Here is a 24,927-nt window from a genome sequence, read left to right as displayed (position 1 = left end):
TCCCCAAAACGGTGGCGGACTGGCTTCTCTCTCAGCGAGACTTGCAAAATGGAATCGTTCTGTGGTCTGTTGTTCCAAGTTCCAAATTGAAAATAAAAGCCCTAGTTTTTGTGAAGTCTTTTACCCTCCCCTGCCGCGTCCCCTCCCCTCACCCACCCCCTGAAATGTCTTTATTCATATTTATTTCCTTGCCTTTTTTGTGTGGAGAGGGCTCCTTTTCTATTTTGAATATGTATGTATTCATAAAAACTGCCATTTGTGGTGTGCCTACTATATGCTAAAGATTATACTAAGCATTTAAAATATATTATCTTGGAAATTCCCTGGCGGTTCAGTGATTAGGACTCCATGCTTTCACTGCCGAGGGCACGGGTTCAATCCCTGGTTGGGGACCTAAGATCCCACAAGCCGCACGGCATGGCAAAAAAATAAATAAATAAAATAAAATATATCATCTTAAACCCCCTTTGGTACTATCAACAATATTATCAACACTCTGCAGTTGATTATACAGTTGAATAATTACAATAATAGTAATCACTAATTTTCACTGCTCTTTACAATATAATTGGCAATAGTGCTGAGCTCTTTCACGTGTATTGTCTTGCTTAGTCCTCACATCTGCCTTATGAGGTAGCTACTATTATTCCCATTTTACAGATAAGGAGACTGAGGGACAGAGAGGTTAAGAAACTTGCCCATGGTCACTCAGTTAATAAGTTTTGGAGTGGACATCCATCCCAATGCGGGTTTATTGCCAACGTCCTTTTGTTTCCAGGAGCAGGTTACTGCTGAGTTCTGCTAATTTCTTCATAAACACAGTTGCCTTTGAAAGGCCTTTGAAGGCCTTGCTCAGCATAGACTCTAGCATTCGACAGATCTGGCTTCAAATCCCAGTGAATTTAGTCTGGCCATAACCATCAGGACAGTTTCTCCCAATTCTGTCACCAAGTCTACTTTCCAGCCAGTGGAGAAGGAAGAAAGAACAGAAGTCCACATCCCTTCCTTTTACAAGCAAGCATGAATTCTGCCCCCTTCCCATGGGTCTGGACTTCATCTCATGGCTAGATCCAAGGAAGGCTGGGGAATACAGACGTTATACCGGCAGCCATGTGCTCATCTAGAATGTATAGCTTTTACTAATAAAGAAAGAAGGGTAGAATGAATGTTAGGACAACCAGGAGTCTTTTCCTCCTCAAGCTTCACCACTCTGTGACCTTGGACAAGTTACTTATCCTCTCTGAGGCTCAGTTTTGTCCTTTGCAAAATGAGGATAGGAGTATCATAAGCCCATTGTTAGGATTTAGCTAGTGCGTGTAAGGTAACTAGCTCAGTGCCTGGCACAAAGCAAGTATTCAATAAATGTTAACTACTATTAATGTTGAGAAGGATTGTATAATGGAAGTGCCAGATTGAAGCTACAATGATGTATGATGACTCTAAAACTTGAACTCTATTGTCAGCATCCCACAAGGATTGTTTGCTGGGTATTGTATAATTGCTGAGCTTTCTCCTATCTATATTTCAAGGAATTCTGGAGGTAAATGGAGTGTTAAAAATGCAATATTTTCAGATTCTCAGACAACTGGGGTTTAATTTCCCCAGGTAGAAATGGTGATCCCACTAGAGTGTATGTGTGTCACCCTATATTATCTGATATATTTAGATACAATATCTAGATATTAACCTAGAGCAGTGACACTCAGCCCTAATTTTGCAGAATTTCTGGTGGTCTCCAATTATTTCTAAGGATACAACAAATTCTTCAAAATAAACTTAACTAAAATAATTTTTATGCACACAATATACACAATATTCTGACATTATTTTATGCAATATTTATTGAGCTCTGACCATGTACCAAGCACCCTGATAGGCACTGGAGATACAACTGAAGGTAGACATGGGCTCTGCCTTCCTGAAGTGAACAGTCTCTCAGGGGAGATAGGCTTTAATCACATAATTGCACAAGTCAATGTTAAAATTGCAGCTCTGGTTATGAATGGGAGGTACATGGTGCTCTGAAAATGTACAATAGGGGGAAATGACTGTACAGAGAGATGGGGAAAGTTTTGCAGAGGAAAGCCATGCCCTTTCGCCATCTGAAGCATGAGGAGGAGGTGAAGAGCTTAGAGGACATGTTCTGATGCTCTGGAACTAATCAGGTTCTGCGGGGCCTGAAGAATATAACATTTCTTTCAGAAAAAGAATATAAATGTAGCCTACTTTTGCAAATTTTACAGAAGCACATGACCATGGAAACACATTAAGGGCCCTGTGCAATTAAGGAGCTCTAAGGCTCAAGCGTCATCAGCTGTAGGTAACCCACTTGGGATGGGATAGACTCACTTCATAGACTGAAATGGGCACAGTAAGGCCTTTGAGTTGGGGATTTAAGAGGCAGTCTTAGGACCCTTTCCCTGCTACTTTCCACTCTGTGAACTTGGGCAAGTAACTCTCCAGTCTGGTTGTCCTTGATTGTCATACTGGGATTTAAAAAGCTTTTAATAAAATAGTATGTGTAAGCACTCGGACTGAGGTGTGATCACTGGTATTATTGTTATTAAAGCATTTGAAAGACTCTTTGTCCTTCTGTGAAATGCAGGTTGACTCCAAGGCGAGAGGCTGTCTCTTTGAATGGTGGTTCAAGGACAAACCCCCCTACCCCATTCTCAGTATGACCTCTCCTATCATGAGTTGGCTGTCCTGGAGCCAGAGATGGGCTCTCACCAACCAAAGCCTCAGGCATGTGGTGAAGGCTAACACTGATGGCTTTTGAATGAGCAAGGGAAGTTTCTAGGCCCTGACAGAGGAGACAGTACTCTAGTTCCCTCTTAGAGTTAGAAGACATTTTTTTTTTAAATAAATTTATTTATTTACTTTTGGCTGTGTTGGATCTTTGTTGCTGAACATGGGCTTTCTCTAGCTGCGGCAAGCGGGGGCTACTCTTTGTTGCCGTGCTTGGGCTTCTCATTGTGGTAGCTTCTCTTGTTGCGGAGCACGGGCTCTAGAGTGCAGGCTCAGTAGTTGTGGTGCACGGGCTTAGTTGCTCCGCGGCATGTGGGATCTTCCCAGACCAGGGCTCGAACCCGTGTCCCCTGCATTGGCAGGCGGATTCTTAACCACTGCGCCACCAGGGAAGTCCCTGGAACTGACTTTTTGAAAGGTGTATTCATGGGCAGAGAGATGCCTCCATCCTCCATCCTCAGGATGTGCAACCCAAGGCAGAACACAGCATGGGTGACCCACCATCTCAATTGGCCTGAAACTCTCCCAGTTTTAACACAGAAAGTGCCATGTCCTGAGGAAACTCCTCAGGCAAAATGGGACAGTTGGTCACCCTCCCCCAGCAGAGGGCACCTTGTAAGCCCTTACCATTCTGCTGCCTTCTGGTGACAGTGGGTGTGACAGGCATTATTATTATCCACCCACTTCGGGTTCCTCTCTATTTCCTCACAGGAGGGAGGATTACACTTCTCTGTTCCTTTGAAGTTAGGTGATGTCATGTGACTTGCTCAGTCCAATAAAACATGAATGGAAGAGATGCTTGTGACCTCTGGGTAGAAGCATTTAAGAACCAGTATGAGGAGGGCGGGGGAGAGATAAATTAGGAATTTGTGATTAACTGATACACACTACTATATATAAAGTAGGTAACCAACAAGGACCTACCGTATAGCACAGGGAACTATACTCAATATTTTGTAATAACCTATAAGGAAAAAGAATCTGAAAAAGAATATATATACATATATATGTATGTATGTATAACTGAATCATTTTGCGGTACACTTGAAACTAACATGACATTGTAAATTAACTGTACTTCAACTAAAAAAAAAAAAAATAATGAAATAAAAACTTTAAAAAAACAGTATGTAATCCTTCATATTTCCTTCCTCCTGCCATGGCACTGGCAACATCCAGATGGTGGAGGCTCTGTCAGCCTGAATCCCTGAGTAAGGACCACACGGAGCAAACCCCCCACCAACCCTCAACATTATGTAGCAAAAGTGTATAATAAACTATTGTGCCTTTAAGTCACTGAGATTTGGATATCCTTTGCTACTGCAGCATAACCCAGTCCGCCCTGACTGATACAGGAAGTAAAACCAAGACCCTATGTATGTATGGTTTTAATGATTTTCCTGTGGAAGATGATAATAAAACCTTTGTACATATCCCAGTATGATGCTGACAGGAGGAAAAAACAGTGTCACTTTTCCAAACTATCCAGCAGGAGAAAGGCCCTGGACTAACCTGAAGGCCTGGTGAGTAAAACTCCTTGGGCCTCAGATTACACTCACAGGTGTTGGCCTCTTGACTTCCCAGGACTGGACAGGTGCATGGTGCCCAGGCCCTTCGAAGCAAAGGAGGCTCTGCCACTAAAGATGAAAAAATTTAATGTGCGATTCTGATAGTAACAGGGTTAAATTATATATTACATATATATATACATACATATATACATACATATACATATATTTAAACAAGTTTATGGAGGTATCATTTACATACCATAAAAAATTTTAAGTTTATGATTCCATGATTTTTAGTAAATTTACCAGGTTGTGCAACCATCACATTTTCATCCATTAGAACATTTCCATCACCCCAGAAAGATCCTTCCTACCCATTCATAGTTCATCCCTATTCCCACCTCCAGCCTCAGGCAACCACTAATCTACTCTCTGACTCTATGAGTTTGCCCTTTCTTGACACTTTATATAAATGGAATCATACAATATGTAACCTTTGTGCCTGGATTCTTTCACTTTGCATAATGTTTTTGAGGGTGATCTACATTGTAGAATATATCGATGTATATATCAGTATCAATATATATGTTTTTACATATATATCAATATATATCAGTATGAGTATGTATATATATATATATAGATATAGATATAGATACAGCGTGTGTGTGTGTGTGAAGAGACAGGGTATGATGGAGAAATCTTAGGCCTCAGAGACTATCAAATTTGTGTTGAAAAGTACAAATAAAAACAAACAAAAATATGTGTTGAATCCCAGTCCTTGGAAACTCTCAGAATATCAGTTCAGTTACTCCCCACTCCTTTAAGAGAGTAACAAAGTCTCTTTAGCTGAGTACAGATACTGCCCAACATTTTCCAGCATTTTCATCCTCAAGGTTTATACTGAAAAGTGACTATACATCAGAAACAGTATCTCCTTGTCTAGTGATACAGAGACAGGGCAAAACACCAGAAACCTCACAAAGGCCATCTCCTCCTTGCCACTCAACTTCTCCTCAGCCCTGCAGACAGAGCAACCGCAGGTGTGCAGCTGGCATTGTCCCTTTTCCTTCCTCAGGCTAGTCTTTCCAGCGGTGCTAATGAGCCCTGGAATAAACTGCTCAAGAACAGGCAGCAGGAAGGCAGGAGAAAAAAGGGACAGCATAGTTCATAAATCAGACAAAGAAGTAGCAGATACAGCCCAAGCAGGCTTAAAGGGAAAAATCCTGGGTGTAGGGATTTGTACTCAAGATACAGATACCTATATACCTGTACATAAAGCTTTTTATACCTTATATACCTTATATACATATGCAGTGTATATATTTTTAAGCACCATAAACTTTGTATACCCTGGCTGCTTCCATAGTGCACCAAATATTTGCTCTGTTAAAAGATAATAAAAACATAAGTAAGAAGACATCACAATTCTTTTTCTTTTTTTGGTGGCGCTGCATGGCATGTGGGATCTTAGTTCCCCAACCAGGGATCGAACTCACACCCCCTGCAGTGGAAGCACGGAGTCCTAACCACTGGACCACCAGGGAAGTCCCAAGACATCACAATATTACAAAAAGCATTTACGCCGGACCTGAGGAAAACTGCTAGGGGAGATGTTTCCAAGACGCCCTATTCCATGGCCTACACAGGAAAAAAAAGTTAAAAAAGAGTGGGTATATGTATATGTATAACTGATTCACTTTGCTGTACACCTGAAATTAACACAACATTGTAAATCAACTATACTCCAATAAAAAATTTTTTTCAAATGCCCTATTCCAGGGGTTCCCACCCTAGCTGTGCATTAGAATCACCCAGGGATTAAAACTTACGATGCCCAGGCCATGCCCCAACTGTATTAGTTTTCTGTGACTGTGCAACAAATCACCACAAACACCATGGCTTAAAACAACAGAAATTTATTCTCTCACAGTTCTAGAGTCTGGAAGTTTGAAATCAAGGTGTCAACAGGGTCGCTCTTCCTTTGAAGGCTCAGGGGTGGAGGGGATGGTGGATTTTCCTGTCTCTTCCAGCTTCTGGTAGCTCCAGATGTTCCTGGGCTTGTGGTTGCCTAGCTGCCTCCATCTTCACATGTCCTTTTCCTCTTCTGCATGTGTCTTTCCTCTGGGTGTCTCTTATAAGGATACTTGTTGGAATTATGGCCCACTGGGATAATCCAGGATGATATCACCTCAATATGCTTAATTACATCTGCAAAGAACCTTTTTCCAAATAAAGTTACATTCACAGTTTCTAGGAAGTGAACATACCTTTTTGGGAGTAACCATTCAACCCACTAATAATTGCTACAGACTGGATGTTTATGTCTCCCCAGAATGCACTTGTTGAAAACCTAATCCCCAGTGTGGTGGTATGTGGAGGTGGGGCCTTTGGGAGGTGGTTAGGTCATAAGGGTGGAACCCTCATGAATGGGATTAGTGCCCTTATAAAAGCGGCTCCAGAGAGCTCCCTCACCCTTTCCACCATGTAAGGACTCAGCAAGAAGACAGGTTATCTATAAACCAAAAAGTGGGTTTTTACCAGATGCCAAATTTTCTGCACCTTGATCTTGGACTTTCTGGCCTCCAGAACTGTGAGAAATAAGTTTCCATTCTTTATAAGTCACCCAGCCTATGGTATTCTGTTATAGCAGCCCAAAAAGACTAAGACAGAAATCAACCAAATAAATCAGGCTCTTTAGGAAGTGACCCTGGGCATTAGTATTTTTTAAAGCTCCCTGGGTAATTCCAACATACAACCAAGTTTAAGAATCACTAATCTATTTGAACTGCCATCTCCTCCTACCCAGCAAAAGTCCTGGGGTAGAAACAGATAAGAAGCCCAAAGAGGAGCCCAGAGGATGTTCCTGGCCCCCAACACACATCTGAAACTAGGCAAGACTGAGTGGACTGTCCAATCTCAAAGGGAGAAGAGGGAGATGGTTGAAGAGAGGGAATTTCCATGGAATAATATAAAAAATGCCCAATGGGATGGGAGAAGCTTCTAGTTTTTAAGGTTTAGAATCTGTTTATAGAAGAAAGTGTTGCTAATGGTTAAGGGAAAGGCCGTGAAGTCAGATAGGCCTGGTTTCAAATATTGGCTCTATCATTCTCTTGCTGTGTGACCTTGGGCACGCTACATAACCTCTCTGCACTTTAGTTCTCTCATCTCTCAAAATAGGGATGAGACGTCAGCTACACTCCTGTCAGTTACAGAGATAAAGGTTACCAATGGAAATTAGAAATGATGGCCCCAACTCCCAGAGAGCTGGCCAACTGGATACAGAAAAAAATGCAAAACTATGAGAAACAAGTTAAATATATAATCCCTTGGTTATTTTTATCTGTAATTACTAAAGTGAAAGTAAAAGGAGCATTGGGGCAGATCCTGGCACTGTGCCATGCTTGGATTTGGTGGGTCTGAGCTATGGTTGCTAACCTCAGGGCTACTATCAAAGGGACAAATGATGCTGGCACAACAGATAATACCTCTACAACCTCTGGTCACCAAGGAAGTAGTCCAGGTGGTGAAGGGAAGCAGGTATTAAGGGTGTGAAAAACCAAGAAACTATTAAACCAAAGGATACAGTGTGAAGGAGCTATCTCATTTTGTAGATCGATATCATCAGCTTCCTGAACTTTTACTAAAATGGGTAATGAGTGTGACTTAACTTAGGACTGGTCTACTTGGCTTTGAATGCTGCGGAGTACGAGAGCATGTTTGATTGATACAGGACCTACAGCTTACTATTGAACAATCAGAAATCAGAGATAGCTATAGCTATATATGATCCAAACACACAGTAGGTTGTTCCTGAAGGGACAGCTAGCCTGAGGGACTGGATAAAAGCCACTGTAAGGTTTCTTTTCCCTGAGAATGTTAGCCGATGGCTCCCCTCCTTAAATGCTGAGTGGAACTCCCCAGATGAGGCAGCCCACATGCTGCATATGCAGTCCATGCTGGACTGGCTTTATGACGACCAGGATGTGCACCCAAGTAGTATGCTCCTTACTTAGATCATAGCAAATGCTGTGATTAAGGGAGCCCCTTATGCACAGACACCCCATGTAAACCTACTGCTGCGAAATCAAGCAACAGTTCAAGAGACCATATCAGAATTGTTATCTCGGTTTACCCTTAGTCTAAGAAAATTGGATCCATTCACAAAAGCATAGGGGGGAAAGAGGGATAGTCAAGGTGATAGGGACAGAGTAAAGGGACAAAGTAGATAATTAAATAGTTAATCCCACTAGGGGATTGTAAGTAAAAAAAAAAAGAAGTATGGGAGACCCCTGTAAGTTAACGATCACTCAAGAAAGCAGGTTTGCTTAACCACAAAACCAAGCATGCTTGCTTAACAACAAAACCATGCAACAGAAGCAGGAGAGATGCCCCCAAAACAATAAAAAATAAAACATCCTGCCCAGTGAGCTCAGTAAGTTAATGATTCCTAGCACATGCTCTTCTGGGCACATTAAAAACAAAAATATAAGGAAAAGGTGACATTATACTAAAACCTGACATGATTTACTATTTTTAGCATATGTTACTGCCTTTTTGCTCATTTCCATCGTGCCATGACAGTCCTGGCTTGACCTTGTAGGGACAAGAAAACTCCCCTGCCCAACTTGGAGTAGCAGCTGATGATGGAAGCGTGACGTCTATTCAAGAATGAGAAAGAAGGTGGTCTTTTCCCCTCCCTTTTTTTTTCCTTTAATTATAAAACTGTAGCCCACTAAGTTCTCAGGGTGCAGCACCCTCTCGCCTGCCCGCTTATAAGCTTCACAGGTATCCTATTCTAATAAATCACTTCTTATCTACCACTTTGCCTCTTGCTAAATTCTTTCTGCTCTAAAACACAAAAAGGCAAAGCTCCTCAAAGTCCCGCAGAACACCACCTAGTGGTTTCAAAGGGGCTAGTCCCACCAGGATGGAAATATTCATAGAGTTATTAAGAAATGGGCAGACCAACTCTGTTGCCTCTGGTGACAGCCACTTACGCTGTAAAAGCAGGACTCATGAGGCAAATCTTTTGTGCAGAAATTGGTAATTTTGCATCAGGTCCAGATCTTATATAAAGAGCAATGAGACATATTGGAAGAAACTTAATTCAGTACAGTTTCTTGAGAAAGTTAGTCTCCATGCTGCCTGAATTGAGGGCAGCAGTGTACTGCTACCTGTATGACAACCAGTTCTCCAGAATTAAAAATGTATGCATAAATATACACACACAATATATTATAAATTTTACTGATATAAAGGATGTGCACCATACAATTCATAATAAAATATACACTACAAAGAAAAAAAAAAAGAAATGGGCAGAATATGGAGGACATTGATGGGGTCAGAACATCTTAATGAGGTGCTATTGGAGGTTGAGTGGACTGATGGAGCTCCTGCTGGTACCCCAACATTAAAGGGCCTTAAACAAATCCACTCTATTTAGTCTGGAGGAATTTTTAAAGCTAGAAGGCAAAGATGGCAATGAAAAACCTGACCTTGTATCACAGGGGGAGATGATCAGCAAATTAATCAGGGTGAAGATTGACAAAAGGGCCAAGGTCCCTTGGCCTGATCCCTAGCTGGAGACCAAAGGCCATGTGCATATGTGTGGGTAAAGTGACCAGAGGGTGGGCATAAACTATTCTGGGTGATTTCAAAACCTAAAGGAGGCCACAGTTAGCTTGGGAGCATGTGGAGCTGCAACCGTGATGGGATTAAGGTGAAAGTTTGGATGAAAATTGGAACATTTGAACAGACTTAATGTGAAGTGGTTGTGTTTCCTCCACCCGAATGTATTACTGAGATGGATATTATGTCTGATTGGGGAACACTTCCTATATCTTGTATTGTAAAACTGAAGGCATGTACGTTTGCCTTTTGGCTCTCGTTGACTGGACATACTCAGCGAGAAGCTATAGATTTGCTTGCTCCTACACAGGTTGTTAATTTGACACAGTGTTGGATACCTAGTGGACAAAAAGAGATTTGCATTTTAATTAATGACATTAGAAGTTGGAGTGCTGGTGCCAACATATTCTCTGTGCATTAGCCCTGTGTGGCCCATGAAAAAGGTGGATGGCTCGTGGAGACTACCAGTAGATTATCAAGGCTTGAATAAAGTAGTATCACCTACAACATTAGCAGTCCCTGCTATGGTTGCAACAGTATAAAAATACAAGGGAGAGGAGACTGGTACTCAGTGATTGATCTTGCAAATGCTTTTTTCTTCATCACAATCTAAGAAAAGAGCCAACCACAGTTTGCTTTCACTTGGGAAGGATCCCAATTTACATTTATCGTAAAGCCCCAGGGTTATTTGAATTCACCAGCTGACTGCCGTAATTTGGTTTGATAATATGCTACATTGATGATATCATGATAATATCAGGAACTGAGGAACAAGCAAGCACATTTTAAATGCAGTGGCAACACACGTGACCAACAGAGGATAGTTGACAAATCCAGCAAAGATCCCAGAGCCCACCCAAACAGTAAAATTCTTAGGAATTACCTGGGCAGAAGCCACCCCTGACATTCCACAGGCAACTAAAACTAAACAGGTGTCATACCTACCCCTGGCACTAAGTAAGGAGCACAGCATCTTTAGGGTCTGGATTTGGAGAATGCATATTCCACACCTGGGAGTATTGCTAACTCCTATCATAAAGCTACCTGAAAGAAAGCAGTATTTGAATGGGAGCCATAACAACAGTCAAAAGCAATGGCTCAATCAAAATTGGGCTGTTATGATTCATACTCTGATAAGATTTTGGAAGTATCTTCGACTAATATGTAACACAGACTGGAGTTTATGGCAACAGCCCATGAACACTGCCCAGTGGTGACCTCTGGGATTTAGGGCCAGAAAATTTTCAGATGCAGCAGTATGGTACAAGTCATTTGAGAGGCAATTATTGGCTTGCTATTATTGGGCATTAATTGAAGCTGCCTCTATGACTGAAGGACATAAAATAATCTTGAAACCTGAAACACGCATTATGTCTTGGGTGATGTTGGAGAAACTCTCCAATAAGGAAGCCAGTGCCCAGAAGAGCTCCATAATAAAATGGAAGTGGTTTATTCAAGGACATGCTTCTGGAGAAAGGCAAGGAGGTTTTCATCATATTCACAAGCAGGTAGCCTCATTTCCTCTGGGGCTGACTTTGGAACCATCTGAGAAGCTACTGTATCCTATTGACACATGGGTGCTATTTTATGAATAGCTCTCAAGTAACCTACAAAAAGCTGCTTGGCTTATGGATGGCAGTTCTAAAGTGGACGGGCAGCATGCTGTTTAGAAGGCTGCACACTGTGACCAACTAATGGAAAAACTATAATTGAAAAAGTTGAGAACAAATCAGCTTAGTGGGCTGGATTACATGTATTTTCCCTGCAGTGAACAACAATTAGAGACCCAAAATCTGGGTGTATTCCTCCTCTTGGCCAGTGGCCAGTGGTTTGGCCACAGGGTCAGGCAGGTGGGCAATGGAAAATTGGATTATTAAGTGGATGTCCATATGGGGTATGGTGCTATGGAAATCACTATGGGAATTTAAGGGGAGCATTAAATAGGACATGTCAATGCCCAGGAGGACAACCTCTTTCCCGGATCGGACCGTGATTGGAACCAGCAAGTGGGTATCTTGGTGCACTCACTCAAGGTGTTCAACTGGGTCCGTGAAATAAGAGGCTCTGGGAGGAGCTGCAGCAATGCTGAGATGGGCTGATTGTCGACATAATTCTCCTTCACCCACAGAGGCACAAAATGCCCACCAGAACTGTCCTGTCTGCCAACAAGACAGGGACTACAGATGGCTGTGCGGCAGGTTCCCAGGGAGAAGACCCCCGAGCATAGCTGGCAAGTAGACTATAGTGGGCCACTGCCGGTAGCCCCGGGAGGCTATAAATGGGTCCTGACAGAAATAGACACTTACTTCACATTGGGCTTTGCATACCCAGTGGTAGATGCAAGTGCTCAAAACACTGTAAAAGGAGTAGAGGAGAAGATACTGTACCAGTCTGGACCAAGAAATGAGTTACATTTCTTCAGACCAAGGAACACACTTTACAGCCCATAGTGTCCAAGAGTGGGCAAAGAGATACCACATCAAATGGACAAATCATGTTTTTTATCATCTTCAGAGTAGAGATTTGATAGAGAATTGGCATGGGCAATTGAAACATTTACTGAAAAAATGGGGGAGATAAAGGCATGTAGGGCTGGTTTACATACCTTCCTGAGTGTGTGCTCACACTCAACATGAAGGGGGCCAAGGAGGGCTCCTCACTCAATAGATTTCCTCTGCTTCTCTAGGGGAGTTGAGGGAGGGTGTGCAGAGGATGCTAGTACTACTATACAATTATTCCCCACATCACCAACTTTCTTTTTTCCTAACTGATGCAGTGGTTCTGGGACCAAGGCTGCAACTATGGGTGCTAGAAGCAGGATGAAGCAGGGATGATCTCTAAACAAGAAATTGTAACTACACCCTTTAAATCTTTATGCCTAAGGGCCTCATGGGTTGCATTGTGTCTTTATTCTATCTGGCAAAATTCAAGTTAACAGTGAATTCAGCTGTGTTGCCCAGTGGTAGAGATAGCCTACTAGTTCTGTATCTATGTGACCATACTCTATATGAACAGGGGTGGACTAAGGGGGAGGCACTTGCTAGACTGGTACTACTGCCAGAAATCTGGACCAGCACAGTGACTGAACCTAACATCCCTTCAAAAGGTGGAAAAGTTTGGATCAAAAATCAATGACAAATGGAGAGAAGGAGAAATAGTAGCTGGGTGTAAAGGAAAGAATAAATGGATTATGCAATAAGGGAAATCCAATATTGCATTGTTGCCTTCAGGGAGGCTTGGAGCGACAGAAGGATATTGTTTATTAGCACGATTATATCAGATGCCTGAAAGGGTAAAGCCATGTGTTTGCCAAGACCACCTCAGCTTTTGGAATCCGACAAGGTCAAGTGGAAATCTGCAAACCTGAGTGGTATTGCTCTGGGAGACTTTTTAGTCGTATGATATAATGATGAACTGAACCAACTGTCCATGACTGAGTGGAACTCTAGTATGTTCCAGTGTCTTTTGGCTCTTTTATTTCAGGTTAAATCTACTACAGAGGATATCATTAAGTTAGGAATTTCCAGGAAATATTTCCTACTGGGCCATTAGACCACGTATTGTATAGCTTCTGGCATGCTGTGTAACAATAAAACTTGATGATCAAATGCTTGTAAAGGTCTCCAGTTATAACAGTCAAATATAGCAGTGGCGTGCCCAACACGCCACAGTGTACCATGCACAGATACATATTCGCCTTGTTTATGTGGATGGGAAGCTACAAAACAGAATAGAGAAAGACAATGAGTTATCAATGGGAATAAAGCAGTGGGCATCAGACAATGGATCCAAGTTCCCCTGGGAAACACCCCACTCCCCAGATGAAGAAGGCTATGAGATGCCTAATGGCATAATCACACTAAGCTGTGTCTAGGCGTGACTACCATTCATCCAACCCTAGTATGGGGGACCCATCATTCTTGAGTATAAACATGTATCCTATCTGCACTTAGGCCATTAGTACACAATGACAGCAACATGCATGGTGGATTCAACAACACTGACCCGCAAGACAGAAAAGGGCCTTAGGGGAGACAGGTACCAGTCTAGGCAGCATGGGACAAGCCAGTTTGCTTTTTTTTTTTTTTCTCCTTATCTCTCTCTTTTTCTTTTTCTTTTTTTTCTTAACATTTAAAAATTTTTTTATTTTATATTGGAGTATAGTTGATTTACAATGTTGTGTTAGCTTCAGGTATAGAGCAATATATACATACACACACTACTATATATAATATAGATAATCAACAAGGACCTACTGTATAGCACAGGGAACTCTACTTAATATTCCATAATAACCTATACGGGAAAAGAGTCTGAAAAAGAATAGATGTATGTATATGTATAACTGAATCACTTTGCTGTAAGCCAATTTGCTTCTAATGAGGAGTGGCATTCAGAGGATGACAATAGAGCTTTCTTATTGCTAGCAAGAAAGGTAGCCTGTGCTCATTGTGTAGTACACAGGGACAAAGGCCATCCAAGTCACTGAAAATTAAAATACGCTTTTATTGATTGCCAAAGGCAACTTCAAAATAAAAATTCTACTTTTTATTGGGCGAGTAGCCGAAAAAAGGTACCCTATAAATTTAGAAAACCAATTAAACTCACTTATTGTTTTTAGAGTCTGTGCCAAGAACATGCTTATAAATTCCTAAATGTATTTGTGTGCAGTTTGATTTTCTGAGGGTCGCAGTTTTATGTCAGCAACACTGAAGTTCCACGTGAATCAGAGAAGATTCCTTTCAGAAAATATAAAATGCCCAGTCTCCTATATTTCAACTCCAACTCTGAAAACTCTCTTTTGTGGGCCTGAGAATCCAAAAGGTTCATCTTAAAGTAGGTTTAGATGCCTGTTCCTGTCCCCCTGTTTCAGAAGACCCCAGCCAACCTCGCCCCCCTCATTCCCTGAAGCTGCTGCTTAAACTACAGAATTTTATTGGGTTGGGAGGAGGACAGAAGTGGTCCAAACCATGCAGCAAATGGTAAACAATGAAATATTGATAGCGCCAGAAAGAATCTGAGGGAATCACAGAGGCTCACATTACTCAAAAGCCTTGGGGGTTTTATAAAGTTGCTTAGCCATATGTCCAAGGATAATAAAACATAAATACACTGCACAGACTCCAATTATGAGAGATACTAAGTCTTTCAAACAATAAAGAAAAAATTAAATTCTGGGTCTTAAAAATATTTATTGTCATTTTCATCTGTTGGGAACTATAGGCAGATAAAACGTGTAGATATGAAAATAAATGCCCAAAAATAACCCGAACCGCACACTCTAAGACAAAGCCTCCAACGCCTTATCGTTATTTAGACACTTATTAGCGTCTCATAAAAGAAAAAGGTAGATTTGAAACTTTTGGAAAACATGTTATTTTGAAAGAACTTTAAAATACATTCTTGGGGGATTTTAAGTAGGTAGTTGAGAATAAAATACTGTCACCTTTAGCTTCTGGTAGAGGATGTTTGAGAAGTATTTTTATTTCTTTCTTTTTTTTTTTTTTTTTTTTGGCTGCGTTGGGTCTTCGTTGCTGCGCGCGGGCTTTCTCTAGTTGCAGTGAGCGGGGGCTACTCTTCGTTGCAGTGCTGAGGCTTCTCATTGCGGTGGCTTCTCTTGTTGCGGATCACGGGCTCTAGGTGCGTGGGCTTCAGTAGTTGTGGCTCGAGGGCTCTAGAGCGCAGGCTCAGTAGTTGTGGCGCACGGGTTTAGTTGCTCCACCTCACGTGGGATGTTCCCAGATCAGGTATCGAACCCACGTCCCCTGCACTGGCAGGCGGATTCTTAACCACTGTGCTGCCAGGGAAGTCCCTTTATTTCTTTAGAAGGTTCAAAACCAGATAATTTGGGGTAATTGCTTAAGCATCTGGAAATACCAACTCATTATTTTGGTTGGATCTCAGGGAGATACAAATGTAGATTGGAGAGGCACATCAACTTTTCCATTGTTTATGTATCCATGCTTACAAGGATAGAAAAAGTCACAGGCAAAAGTGAAAGTAGTTTGATTTATAGGGGTAGATGAAGGGTTTATGGATAATTTTTTTCTTTTCCTCTGATTTATGTTACTGTTGCTACCATTACCATGATTTCACAACCACATTTTCACAAATGTTTCCTGCACAAATGCTTCTTCTAGAGCCAAAAAGATTCAGTGTTGTACAAAAACAATTGTGGGGCAAGCAGGTTCTTGCTCAGATTTGTGTGGATTCCCCCTAGAGACCAAGATGAGAGGCCAGAATTTTGAGGGATCATAGGTTAAAAATAAAGACTCCCAGCAAAAAGTACCTGATAACCTTATACATAAGTAATAATTTAAAGGAGCATATGAACCGTAGGCTCACAAATCTAGCTATAGGTCAGCATCACCTACAGAGTTTTTAAAATACAGCTGCTCCTATTCCTAGGCTTTTTGATTCAGTAATTCTAGGAAAGGGGCCAGACATCTGTATTTCTTCAGATCTCCATAGACTGCAGTCAGAAAGGAGAACCTCTGTCCTGTACAGAATAGACAAGCTCCTAAAAGTAGGGTGGGGGAGTTACTTTTCATTTTATATCCAAACCTATGTTTTGACTTTTTTGTAACATGTGGATGTATTATTATTATTGTTGTTATTATAAATCAGTTTAATTTGCAATCATATATCATAGAAATTTGTCCCTGCTAAATGTCCCACGAACATCTCCCTTCTCTGCCCCTGCCAGAACAGCTGGTAGATGCCTTCTCAGCTTTATCCCTTTTTTTAAAATTAATTAATTAATTAATTTGGGGGGGGCTGCGTTGGGTCTTTGTTGCTGCATGCGGCTTTCTCTAGTTGCGGCGAGCGGGGGCTACTCTTCACTGCGGTGCGCGGGCTTCTCATTGCGGTGGCTTCTCTTGTTGCGGAGACCGGGCTCTAGGCGCGCAGGCTCAGTAGTTGTGGCTCGCGGTCTTTAGAGTGCAGGCTCAGTGTAGTTGTGGCACATGAGCTTAGTTGCTCCGCGGCATGTGGGATCTTCCCAGACCAGGGATCGAACCCATGTCCCCTGCATTGGCAGGTGGATTCCTAACCACTGCACCACCAGGGAAGTCCCAGCTTTATCCCTTTGATACCTAAATGCAATATCCCTTGAAACACTGGTCCTCAAACCAGGCTAATCATCTGGCAAGCTTTTCACTATGTAGATTTCCAGGCCCCTATCCCAGGGAGATCTAATTCAGAACATCTAGTGTAGCATCAGGAATCTATATTTTTAAAAGGCTACCCAGGGAGTTCTATCAAGTGTAGGATCTGCTGCCTCAGGAGGGCTGGCAAATGAAGCAGTTCCCAGTCCAGGGCTGACACCTTCGAGCCTGGGGACTCAGGACAGGCTTGGCCATAGTTGGTCGGGGGAAGGAGAGGGCATGCTGGAGGACGCTATATGTCTTGTGGGAGGCAAAAAGGGGAAAGGATAGCTACAGACCAGCTCCCCCTCCCGCCTGTTTTGCCAGGCTCCAGCCAAAACCTTGAGCTGAAAGGATTTTGACTACATCTTTTATCCTTTCACAGACACTCAGGTTATAAAATACAGTAAACTCAGTTGCCTTTCAACCTTTTTGATCTTTGGGACTTTTTTTTGTTTTTTTTGTTTTTGAAGTATCAATGATTTACAATGGTGTGTTAGTTTCTGGTGTACAGAAAAGTGACTCAGATATATAGAGAGATGTATCTATCTATCTAGATAGATAGATATGCTTTTTCAGGTCGTTGGGACTTTTTTTGAATAAAGAGTGTATGACGGTGTGGGTGGTGGGATGAATTGGGAGATTGGGATTGACATGTATACACTGACGTGTATAAAATGGATGACTAATAAGAACCTGCTGTATAAAAAAATAAATAAAATAAAATTCAAAAATTGAAAAAAGGGCTTTCCTGGTGGCGCAGTGGTTGAGAGTCTGCCTGCCAATGCAGGGGACACGGGTTCGCGCCCTGGTCTGGGAGGATCCCACATGCCGCGGAGCAACTGGGCCCGTGAGCCACAACTACTGAGCCTGCGGGTCTGGAGCCTGTGCTCCGCAACAAGAGAGGCCGCGATAGTGAGAGGCTCGCGCACCGCGATGAAGAGTGGCCCCTACTTGCCGCGACTGGAGAAAGCCCTCGCGCAGGAGCGAAGACCCAACACAGCCATAGATAAATAAATAAATAAAATATTTTAAAAAAAAAAAAGAAGAAAAGAGCAACAGAAGAAACCATAGGGTAAATATTGGTAAACTGGAATATATAAAAAAAAAAAGTGAAAATTACTTGAGGTTCAAAAATATAAAAAAAAAAAAAAAAAAAAAAAAATTGAAAAAAAACAAAACAAAACAGTGTATGACAAAAGCCATGACCTTAAAATGAGAAGAGAACATATACTAAGTGGCAAGTTCTCAAGGGCAAGGGGCAGCGTTCATCCTCCAGTTTCCCAGTCCCAGTGGCGTCCCCTGAGGGCCTAGCAGATGCCCAGTGGGGGTCATTTGTTCACTAAAAGTCCAGCAAGTCTCCTGGTTTTTATCTCTAGCTTTTCTTCTGAGTGTGCTGGGACAAATCATCCCTTCAGGACCTCAGGGTTTTTTCTGGTGTATCAACAAGAATGTTTTTTGGAAAACTTTGAGGGTAGGGCTTGTTGCTAGAAACTGGAAAACTTTCTTAAATATGACAGAATCAGTTCTAGACATTATCAAGGTAGAGTCTAGAATAAAAATAAAGCAGGATAGTTTTTCAAAATCCTAGAGAACTTGTGGAAATGGGGCGTGGATGATATTTATTTGAAGAGCTAGTGAATCTGTTCACAACTGTAATGTGATATAAACATTAGTCACAAGACAGTATCGAAACTTAGGAGCATTTCTTTAAGCCAATATTTTTAAAGATATGTTTACTAATTCAGACATATTTACATCTGTATGGATACACTGAAGATTCACAGAATAATATGTAATATGAAGGTAACACTTAAATGACATTTACTTTTTCTTTTGAAATAGAGCTCTCTCCCGCCTTTTTAAGCCATATATTTTGGTTCCCAGTAACATTTTTTCTTTCAAATCCACTCACTTGGTCTAATTTTTTTAAGTGCCTTTCTCCACCAGCTTTCAAATAAATTATTTATCCTTTCTAAAAATGTTTTAAACATCAACCCAGCCAAAGCTGATGTAAGTGAACCCAAGGGGACTGACAACACATAAAATGAAAGGTTTTTTTCTTAAATGGGGCTACAGAAAAACATGGAAAAATTGATAGAAGAATAGCCTTAGTTCTCTCCATTTTCAAGGAGGGGAAATGAGTGCAAGACAAATTGAGGCATGATGATATCTTCCTAGATTTTTCCTTTTCCACCTGGAGGCAATAATTAATATATTACAGATGCCTATTGTGAATGGACAAGTGGCTAACCTGCAAAAGTTAACTGTTAAATAGAAGAAAGTTAGGGTACTTTGTCAAAAAAAAAAAAAAAGAGGAAATAGTGCAACAAGCTACAGTAAATATTTAGTGTGATTGAATTAACACATAGGATTTAATTTTAAAACCTTTAAAAAACCAAAAGTATTAGCAGGCATAAATTTCACAAAAAAGTTTTGTTTTGTGGCAAATGACCAAAGATACAAATAATGAACTGTGATTTTTCTCAAGTTCACAAAGCAAGAATAAAATTTTCCAAACTCTGACTTTCACCCTAAGATAAATGCAGAAATGGGTACTGCTTTGGCCAAAAAGAGGATTGTGTACTGAGTGAGTTCCCACCTGTATTTACTAAAATGCTCCAGGAGAATCAAGAAAAAACTTTTTACTGTTGTTTATCTCACCACAACTGGGTGCAAAGAGCCAGAAAAACAGTAGAAAACACAGTGGAGAAGAGAAGAAACAGGACAGAGCTTCTTCATAGAAGCAAGTGTGGACAAAGCAATGAGCTGGGATCTGTTCCCACAAGAAATGTTTATATCTTCATTAAATCAGTGACTCTAGCCAAAGAAATGCCTCCAGGGGCTAGGAATCAGGATTCTGTTTAATGCTTTAGCTTGAAATGAGCAATTAAAGAAGTAAAGTTGATACAGGAGGAAAGCCTGTCTTAGTTTTCTACCTGCGGACGCCAGATCCCTGGTTTCAACGTGAGAAGGGACCTTAGAATTCACGGAATCCAACTCCTCTTCCACCTTAGTCTTCAGTTTCTAAACTTCCTCTCTCCTCTCAGTGCCTCAGTCTAGTCACTTGCTAAGAACCCTCTTTGTAACAAATGTCCCATGCTGATGTTAAGACTTTCATGATAGGGATACAGAGTATTTAAGAACTCTCTGTACCTTCTTTGCAGTTTTTCTGTGAATCTAAAACTGTTCTAAAATTAAAAGTTTATTTTTAAAAATTCTATTTATATGGTACATATACTAGTGGTTTTGAAGTCAGAGAGATCAGCTTATTATCTAGTTTCTGCTTCCTAACCTTGTAACCCTGGACAATTCCTGCCTTTATTTCCCTCAACTCTAAGTGTTGTAGAACCTGAAGGGGATCCAAATACGTCATCCCCCAAAACGCCACTTTGGCATAGTATTATTTTGATTATTTTAAGTTAAAGGCAATTGAGGAACAGCAGACACAGGAAAAGCTAGCTCTCTGCCCTTTCCCTTTCTGCCAAAACCAGGGCGTATATTTCCTTTCATAAAGGTGACATAAGTTTCCATTTGTAAAAGTGTTCCTCTCTCCCGAAGCAGGAAGAGAACTAGCTTAATCACTGTAGAGGGCACCAGGAGTCATAGAGTCAGCATAACAAATCTTCCTAAACAACCCTATCTACCATCCAGTTCCTAGTCAACTTCCCACAGTTTACCCCCTGTCCCAGGAGCTCCAACCCTCATTTCCTTTATCTAATCACTTCTTCACAATTCATCACCCTTTGTTAAAATGATATATAAGGCCCCAAATCTAACCATGTCTTTCAGTTTTCACTTCTTTTCTGTGAAGCCCCCATGCACATAAATATATTAATAAAATCTGTTTGCCTTTTCTCCTGCTATTCTGTCTTTTTTCAGGTTTGATTGTTTGTTTGTTTGTTTTTAGGCAGCACCGTGTGGCATGCAGGATCTTAGTTCCCCGACCAGGGATCTAACCTATGCCCCCTGCATTGGGAGCATGGAGTCTTAACCACTGGACTGTCAGGGAAGTCCTCTTTTTTCAGTTTAAATCACAGGCCCTAGTTACAGTACCTAAGAGGGTAGAAAAACAGTTTCTGCTCCTTTACAAAATCAAGTGAGAGCATACAAACTGTATGTGGGATGATAGCTAAGAGCATAGGATTATTCACTACTTGTTTGATTATTCCCTTCAAATTATTCTCTATTTGTTTGTAATAAATGCCTTCTTTAGAATTCCATTTCCTCATCTACAATCTAGATGGAATAATAGTACCTTTATCTCAAAGAGATGTTATAAGCAATAGATGAGATGATACTGATGTGAAATGCCCAACGCTGTTCAGGACACGTGAGCCATTATTATACAGAGTCCCTCTGCATACGTGACCTCCTATCAGAGATCATTCCTTTCCCTCGGCTCCCTTGGTAGAGGCACCACAAGGGCAATATCTCGTCCTCAGCTTTGTTAGTTTAAAAACCACATTTTATCCATCCAATTAGGTGTGATCAGGGCTAGGGAAACAGAGTCACCTCAGCCAAACTTTCAAGAGATTAGTTCACAAACCATCAAGCTGATGCATATTAAGTTTCTTGGGAAGTATAATGGTCAAAGAGGCTGTGTCTGGCTGTGAGTCTGGTTCCTCCCAGTTGGAACATCCTTGGGGAAACCATCTCAGGTTCAGAAGGCTGCTCAAGAAGGATTGGGGTATACTCAATACTCTGTTATAACCTATATGGGAAAAGAATCCTGGAAAAGACAGGATATATGTATATGTATAACTGATTCACTTTGCTGTACACCTGAAACTAACACAACAATGTAAATCAACTATACTCCAAGAAAAATTTTTTAAAAAGGATTGGGTTGGAGTGCAAAGAATGGTATGATCTCTGTAGGCTGTGTAGTGAGCTCTTGGTAATTTATGTTTCCAGACCACTATTAGGAGCTGAATTGCGCCCTCTCAAAATTCATGTGTTGAAGTCCTAACCCTCAGTAGGTGACTGCATTTGAAGGGGAAGCCTTTAAAGAGGTAATTAAGGTAAAATGAAGTCATTACAGCTGCTCTATTCCAGTACGACTCGTGTCCTTATGAGAAGAGGCGGTTAGGACACAAACAAGCACAGAGGGAAGACCATGTGAGGACACAGAGGGAAAGAAGACGTTTGCAAGCCAAGGAGAGAGGCCTCAGAAGTAACCAACCCTGCTGATACCCTGACCTTGGACTTGTAGCTTCCAGAGCTACGAGAAAATAAATTTCTGTTGTTTAAGCCACCCAGTCTACAATACATTGTTATGGCAGCCCTAGCAAATAACACCCCCAACTACAGAGAAATGTTTGGTGAGCCTGAGACAAATTATTCCTACTACCCAGTTCTCTTCTTCAGTTCTCCTTCTCTGTAATCACAGCACATACTGAGGTATGTTACAATTCATTTGTGTAAATAAATTTTTTGTATCAACTTATTTGTGTAAATAAATTTATTTGTAGAAATATATGCAAGCAGATAATCAGAATCCCTTGTTGAAATTTTAAAAAACATTCCACGCGGCGGCGATGTCCGCGAGCCAGGCGGGAGCCGCGGCGGCAGCGGCGGGTCCTCGCGCACGGCAGGGCGGCCTGGGCTTCGGCCTCCCTCCGGTTCCTAGGAAGCGGGCCGACGGCCATCGCGGGAGCAGCGGCGGCAGAGACCGAGGCTCCGGCGCGTCTCTCTCCTCCCCTTGAGCCTGAGCCGGGGGAGGCCAGGCGGCAGGGGTGGCTGGAGGGGGGTCCGCTGCCGAGAATGGGAATTCTCTTCACCAGGATATGGAGACTGTTCAATTACCAGGAGCACAATGTTATCGTTGTTGGGCTGGATAATGCGGGAAAAACTACCATCCTTTACCAATGTTCTATGAATGAAGTTGTACATACGTCCCCAACAATAGGAAGTAATGTAGAAGAGATAGTGATTAATAATACACGTTTTCTAATGTGGGCTATTGGTGGCCAAGAATCTCTTCGTTCTTCGTGGAACACTTACTATACTAACACAGAGTTTGTAATAGTTGCTGTGGACAGTACAGAGAGAGAAAGGATTTCTGTAACTAGAGAAGAATTCTATAAAATGTTAGCCCATGAGGACCTAAGGAAAGCTGGATTGCTGATCTTTGCTAATAAACAAGATGTTAAAGAATGCAAGACTGTAGCAGAAATCTCCCAGTTTTTGAAACTAACTTCTATTAAAGATCACCAGTGGCATGTCCAGGCCTGCTGCGCTCTTACTGGCGAGGGATTATGCCAAGGACTTGAATGGATGATGTCACGATTTAAGATTAGATGATCTCTACTGACCTATTCTCATAGACTTTGTATAAATGAAGTGCTGGACTTTACCTGAAAGCTGCAAAAATTAATGGTTTAGATATATTTATAATAAACTGATTTAAACAGTTAAACTTTTTCTATATGAAGAAAAATTAAGACCACTTATTTGAAAACAAAGATGAAGTCTCACCTTTCCATCTGCTTTCTCATTAGTTCCTTCCAAAGCAAGGTCTTAAAGCTGTGATGGACATTTTTCTCATAAAGAATCATCTCAGGACATTGTGTAGCCTGTGGTAAGTACAAAGGGAGAGGAGGATATTTTTAAGTTTAAGAGCTTTATTATCAAAAGTATTTTGCATAGGGTTGTGTAGGTATTGTGTATATACCTCAAATTCGAGTTAATGGCTTTGATTTATGTTCTTAAAAAAGGAAATAACACAAAAATTAATAATATCCTTAGTTATAACCATAATGAGATGAGTACTGGCATTGGTGGAAGTGCCATTTTGTACTTCCCCTATGTTCTCCATATCATACTAACCAACCCCCAGATCACTGAGCTGCTCTTAAGAAAGAAAAAAAAGAAAGGAAAAAGCTTGACATTGTATACCTAATTTTTTGTTGACCAAATCACATACATGGAAACATATAGTCCAGCTGAGTGAAATATCTGTCATATTCTTGACTTAGTATTACTAATGGGCAGAATTGCACATTGAGCAGTCACCAGATTGCTCCTTTACTGGACCTCATGCCATCTAAATTTACTGAGTAAATTGTTAATCTATTTTCGGTCAATCGTTAATTGTGATTAAAATTATCAAGTGATTTTTTTTCAGCATTAATTGGAAACTGTTGCGTGAAATACGTCTACCCAGAGAAGTATCACACTATAAATATTATCAAATAATTTAGCTACAGTCTTCTTAGATATTAAATTGTATGTCAAGCATTTAAAAGTCAATTTGAGATGAAAAGTAAAGCATATTTTCTGAGCAACAAAGATAATTTCTTAATTTGAAAATTTCTTATTTCTTCACTTAGGAGTTGGAATAGTTTGGGTTTTTTTTGTGTGTGTCTGTAAGTTTTCCTCTATCATCTTAAACCACATGAATGCATTGTTTGACAATTACAAAATACAAATCCTTTGTAATGCTTTTAAGAATTTGGTTTAAATATTGATCAACATAATGTATTATTTTTACTAAGAAGTAACTTGGCCCCAAAACCTTTTATGTTTGCTAGTTTTTTTTTTTTTTCCAGCATCTGAAAGTCTAAGGTATTTCTGTTATAAATGTAAACAAACATCCTAAATGTGTTAAAACATATTCTTGGGTACTCTGTTGATATATCTTTCATGCCCTGAAAATCTGGTGACTAATCCCAAACTGGCATGTTTTAGAATATTCAAGAAAAAAAAAAAACTACTTTTAATACCAACCTTTTAGATTTCAAAGATTTTGATGAGAAATAATAGTACATACTATAAGTATTGACAAAACTTTGAAAGTTCCTTTCTATAAAATATAAAATGCTCGTTATATAAATCCAAGTCAGGCATGGGAAATCAGCGTTTAAAATTAGATGTTTTGTGTTTTA

At 40.8% G+C, this 24,927-nt stretch overlaps 1 long non-coding RNA gene and 1 pseudogene across 3 annotated transcripts in view; one reads left to right on the top strand and one right to left on the bottom strand.

Moving 5' to 3' along the window:
• LOC309629757 (ADP-ribosylation factor-like protein 5A pseudogene) overlaps window positions 1-23,532 on the top strand; it is a 34,146-nt pseudogene extending 10,614 nt beyond the window's left edge. The window contains exon 3 of one of the 2 annotated variants that reach the window (XR_014249494.1): window positions 21,956-23,532. The product of XR_014249494.1 is annotated as an ADP-ribosylation factor-like protein 5A pseudogene (transcript). The remainder of the gene's footprint in view (window positions 1-21,955) is intronic. The other variant, XR_014249495.1, reaches the window with a different exon arrangement.
• Window positions 13,505-21,957, bottom strand: LOC309629823. The gene is made up of 2 exons (XR_014245244.1): window positions 18,216-21,957; window positions 13,505-17,784 (listed from the first exon to the last, which is right to left on the bottom strand). It is a non-coding gene; the product is annotated as an uncharacterized lncRNA (long non-coding RNA).
• Window positions 23,533-24,927: the final 1,395 nt, after the last annotated feature.

The sequence above is a fragment of the Balaenoptera borealis genome (genome assembly GCF_965194805.1).
Source record: "Balaenoptera borealis genome assembly, chromosome: 5".
NCBI lineage: Eukaryota > Metazoa > Chordata > Mammalia > Artiodactyla > Balaenopteridae > Balaenoptera > Balaenoptera borealis.
The sequence above is the reverse complement of the archived record's forward strand: the minus strand, read 5'-3'. Positions and strand labels throughout refer to the sequence as shown.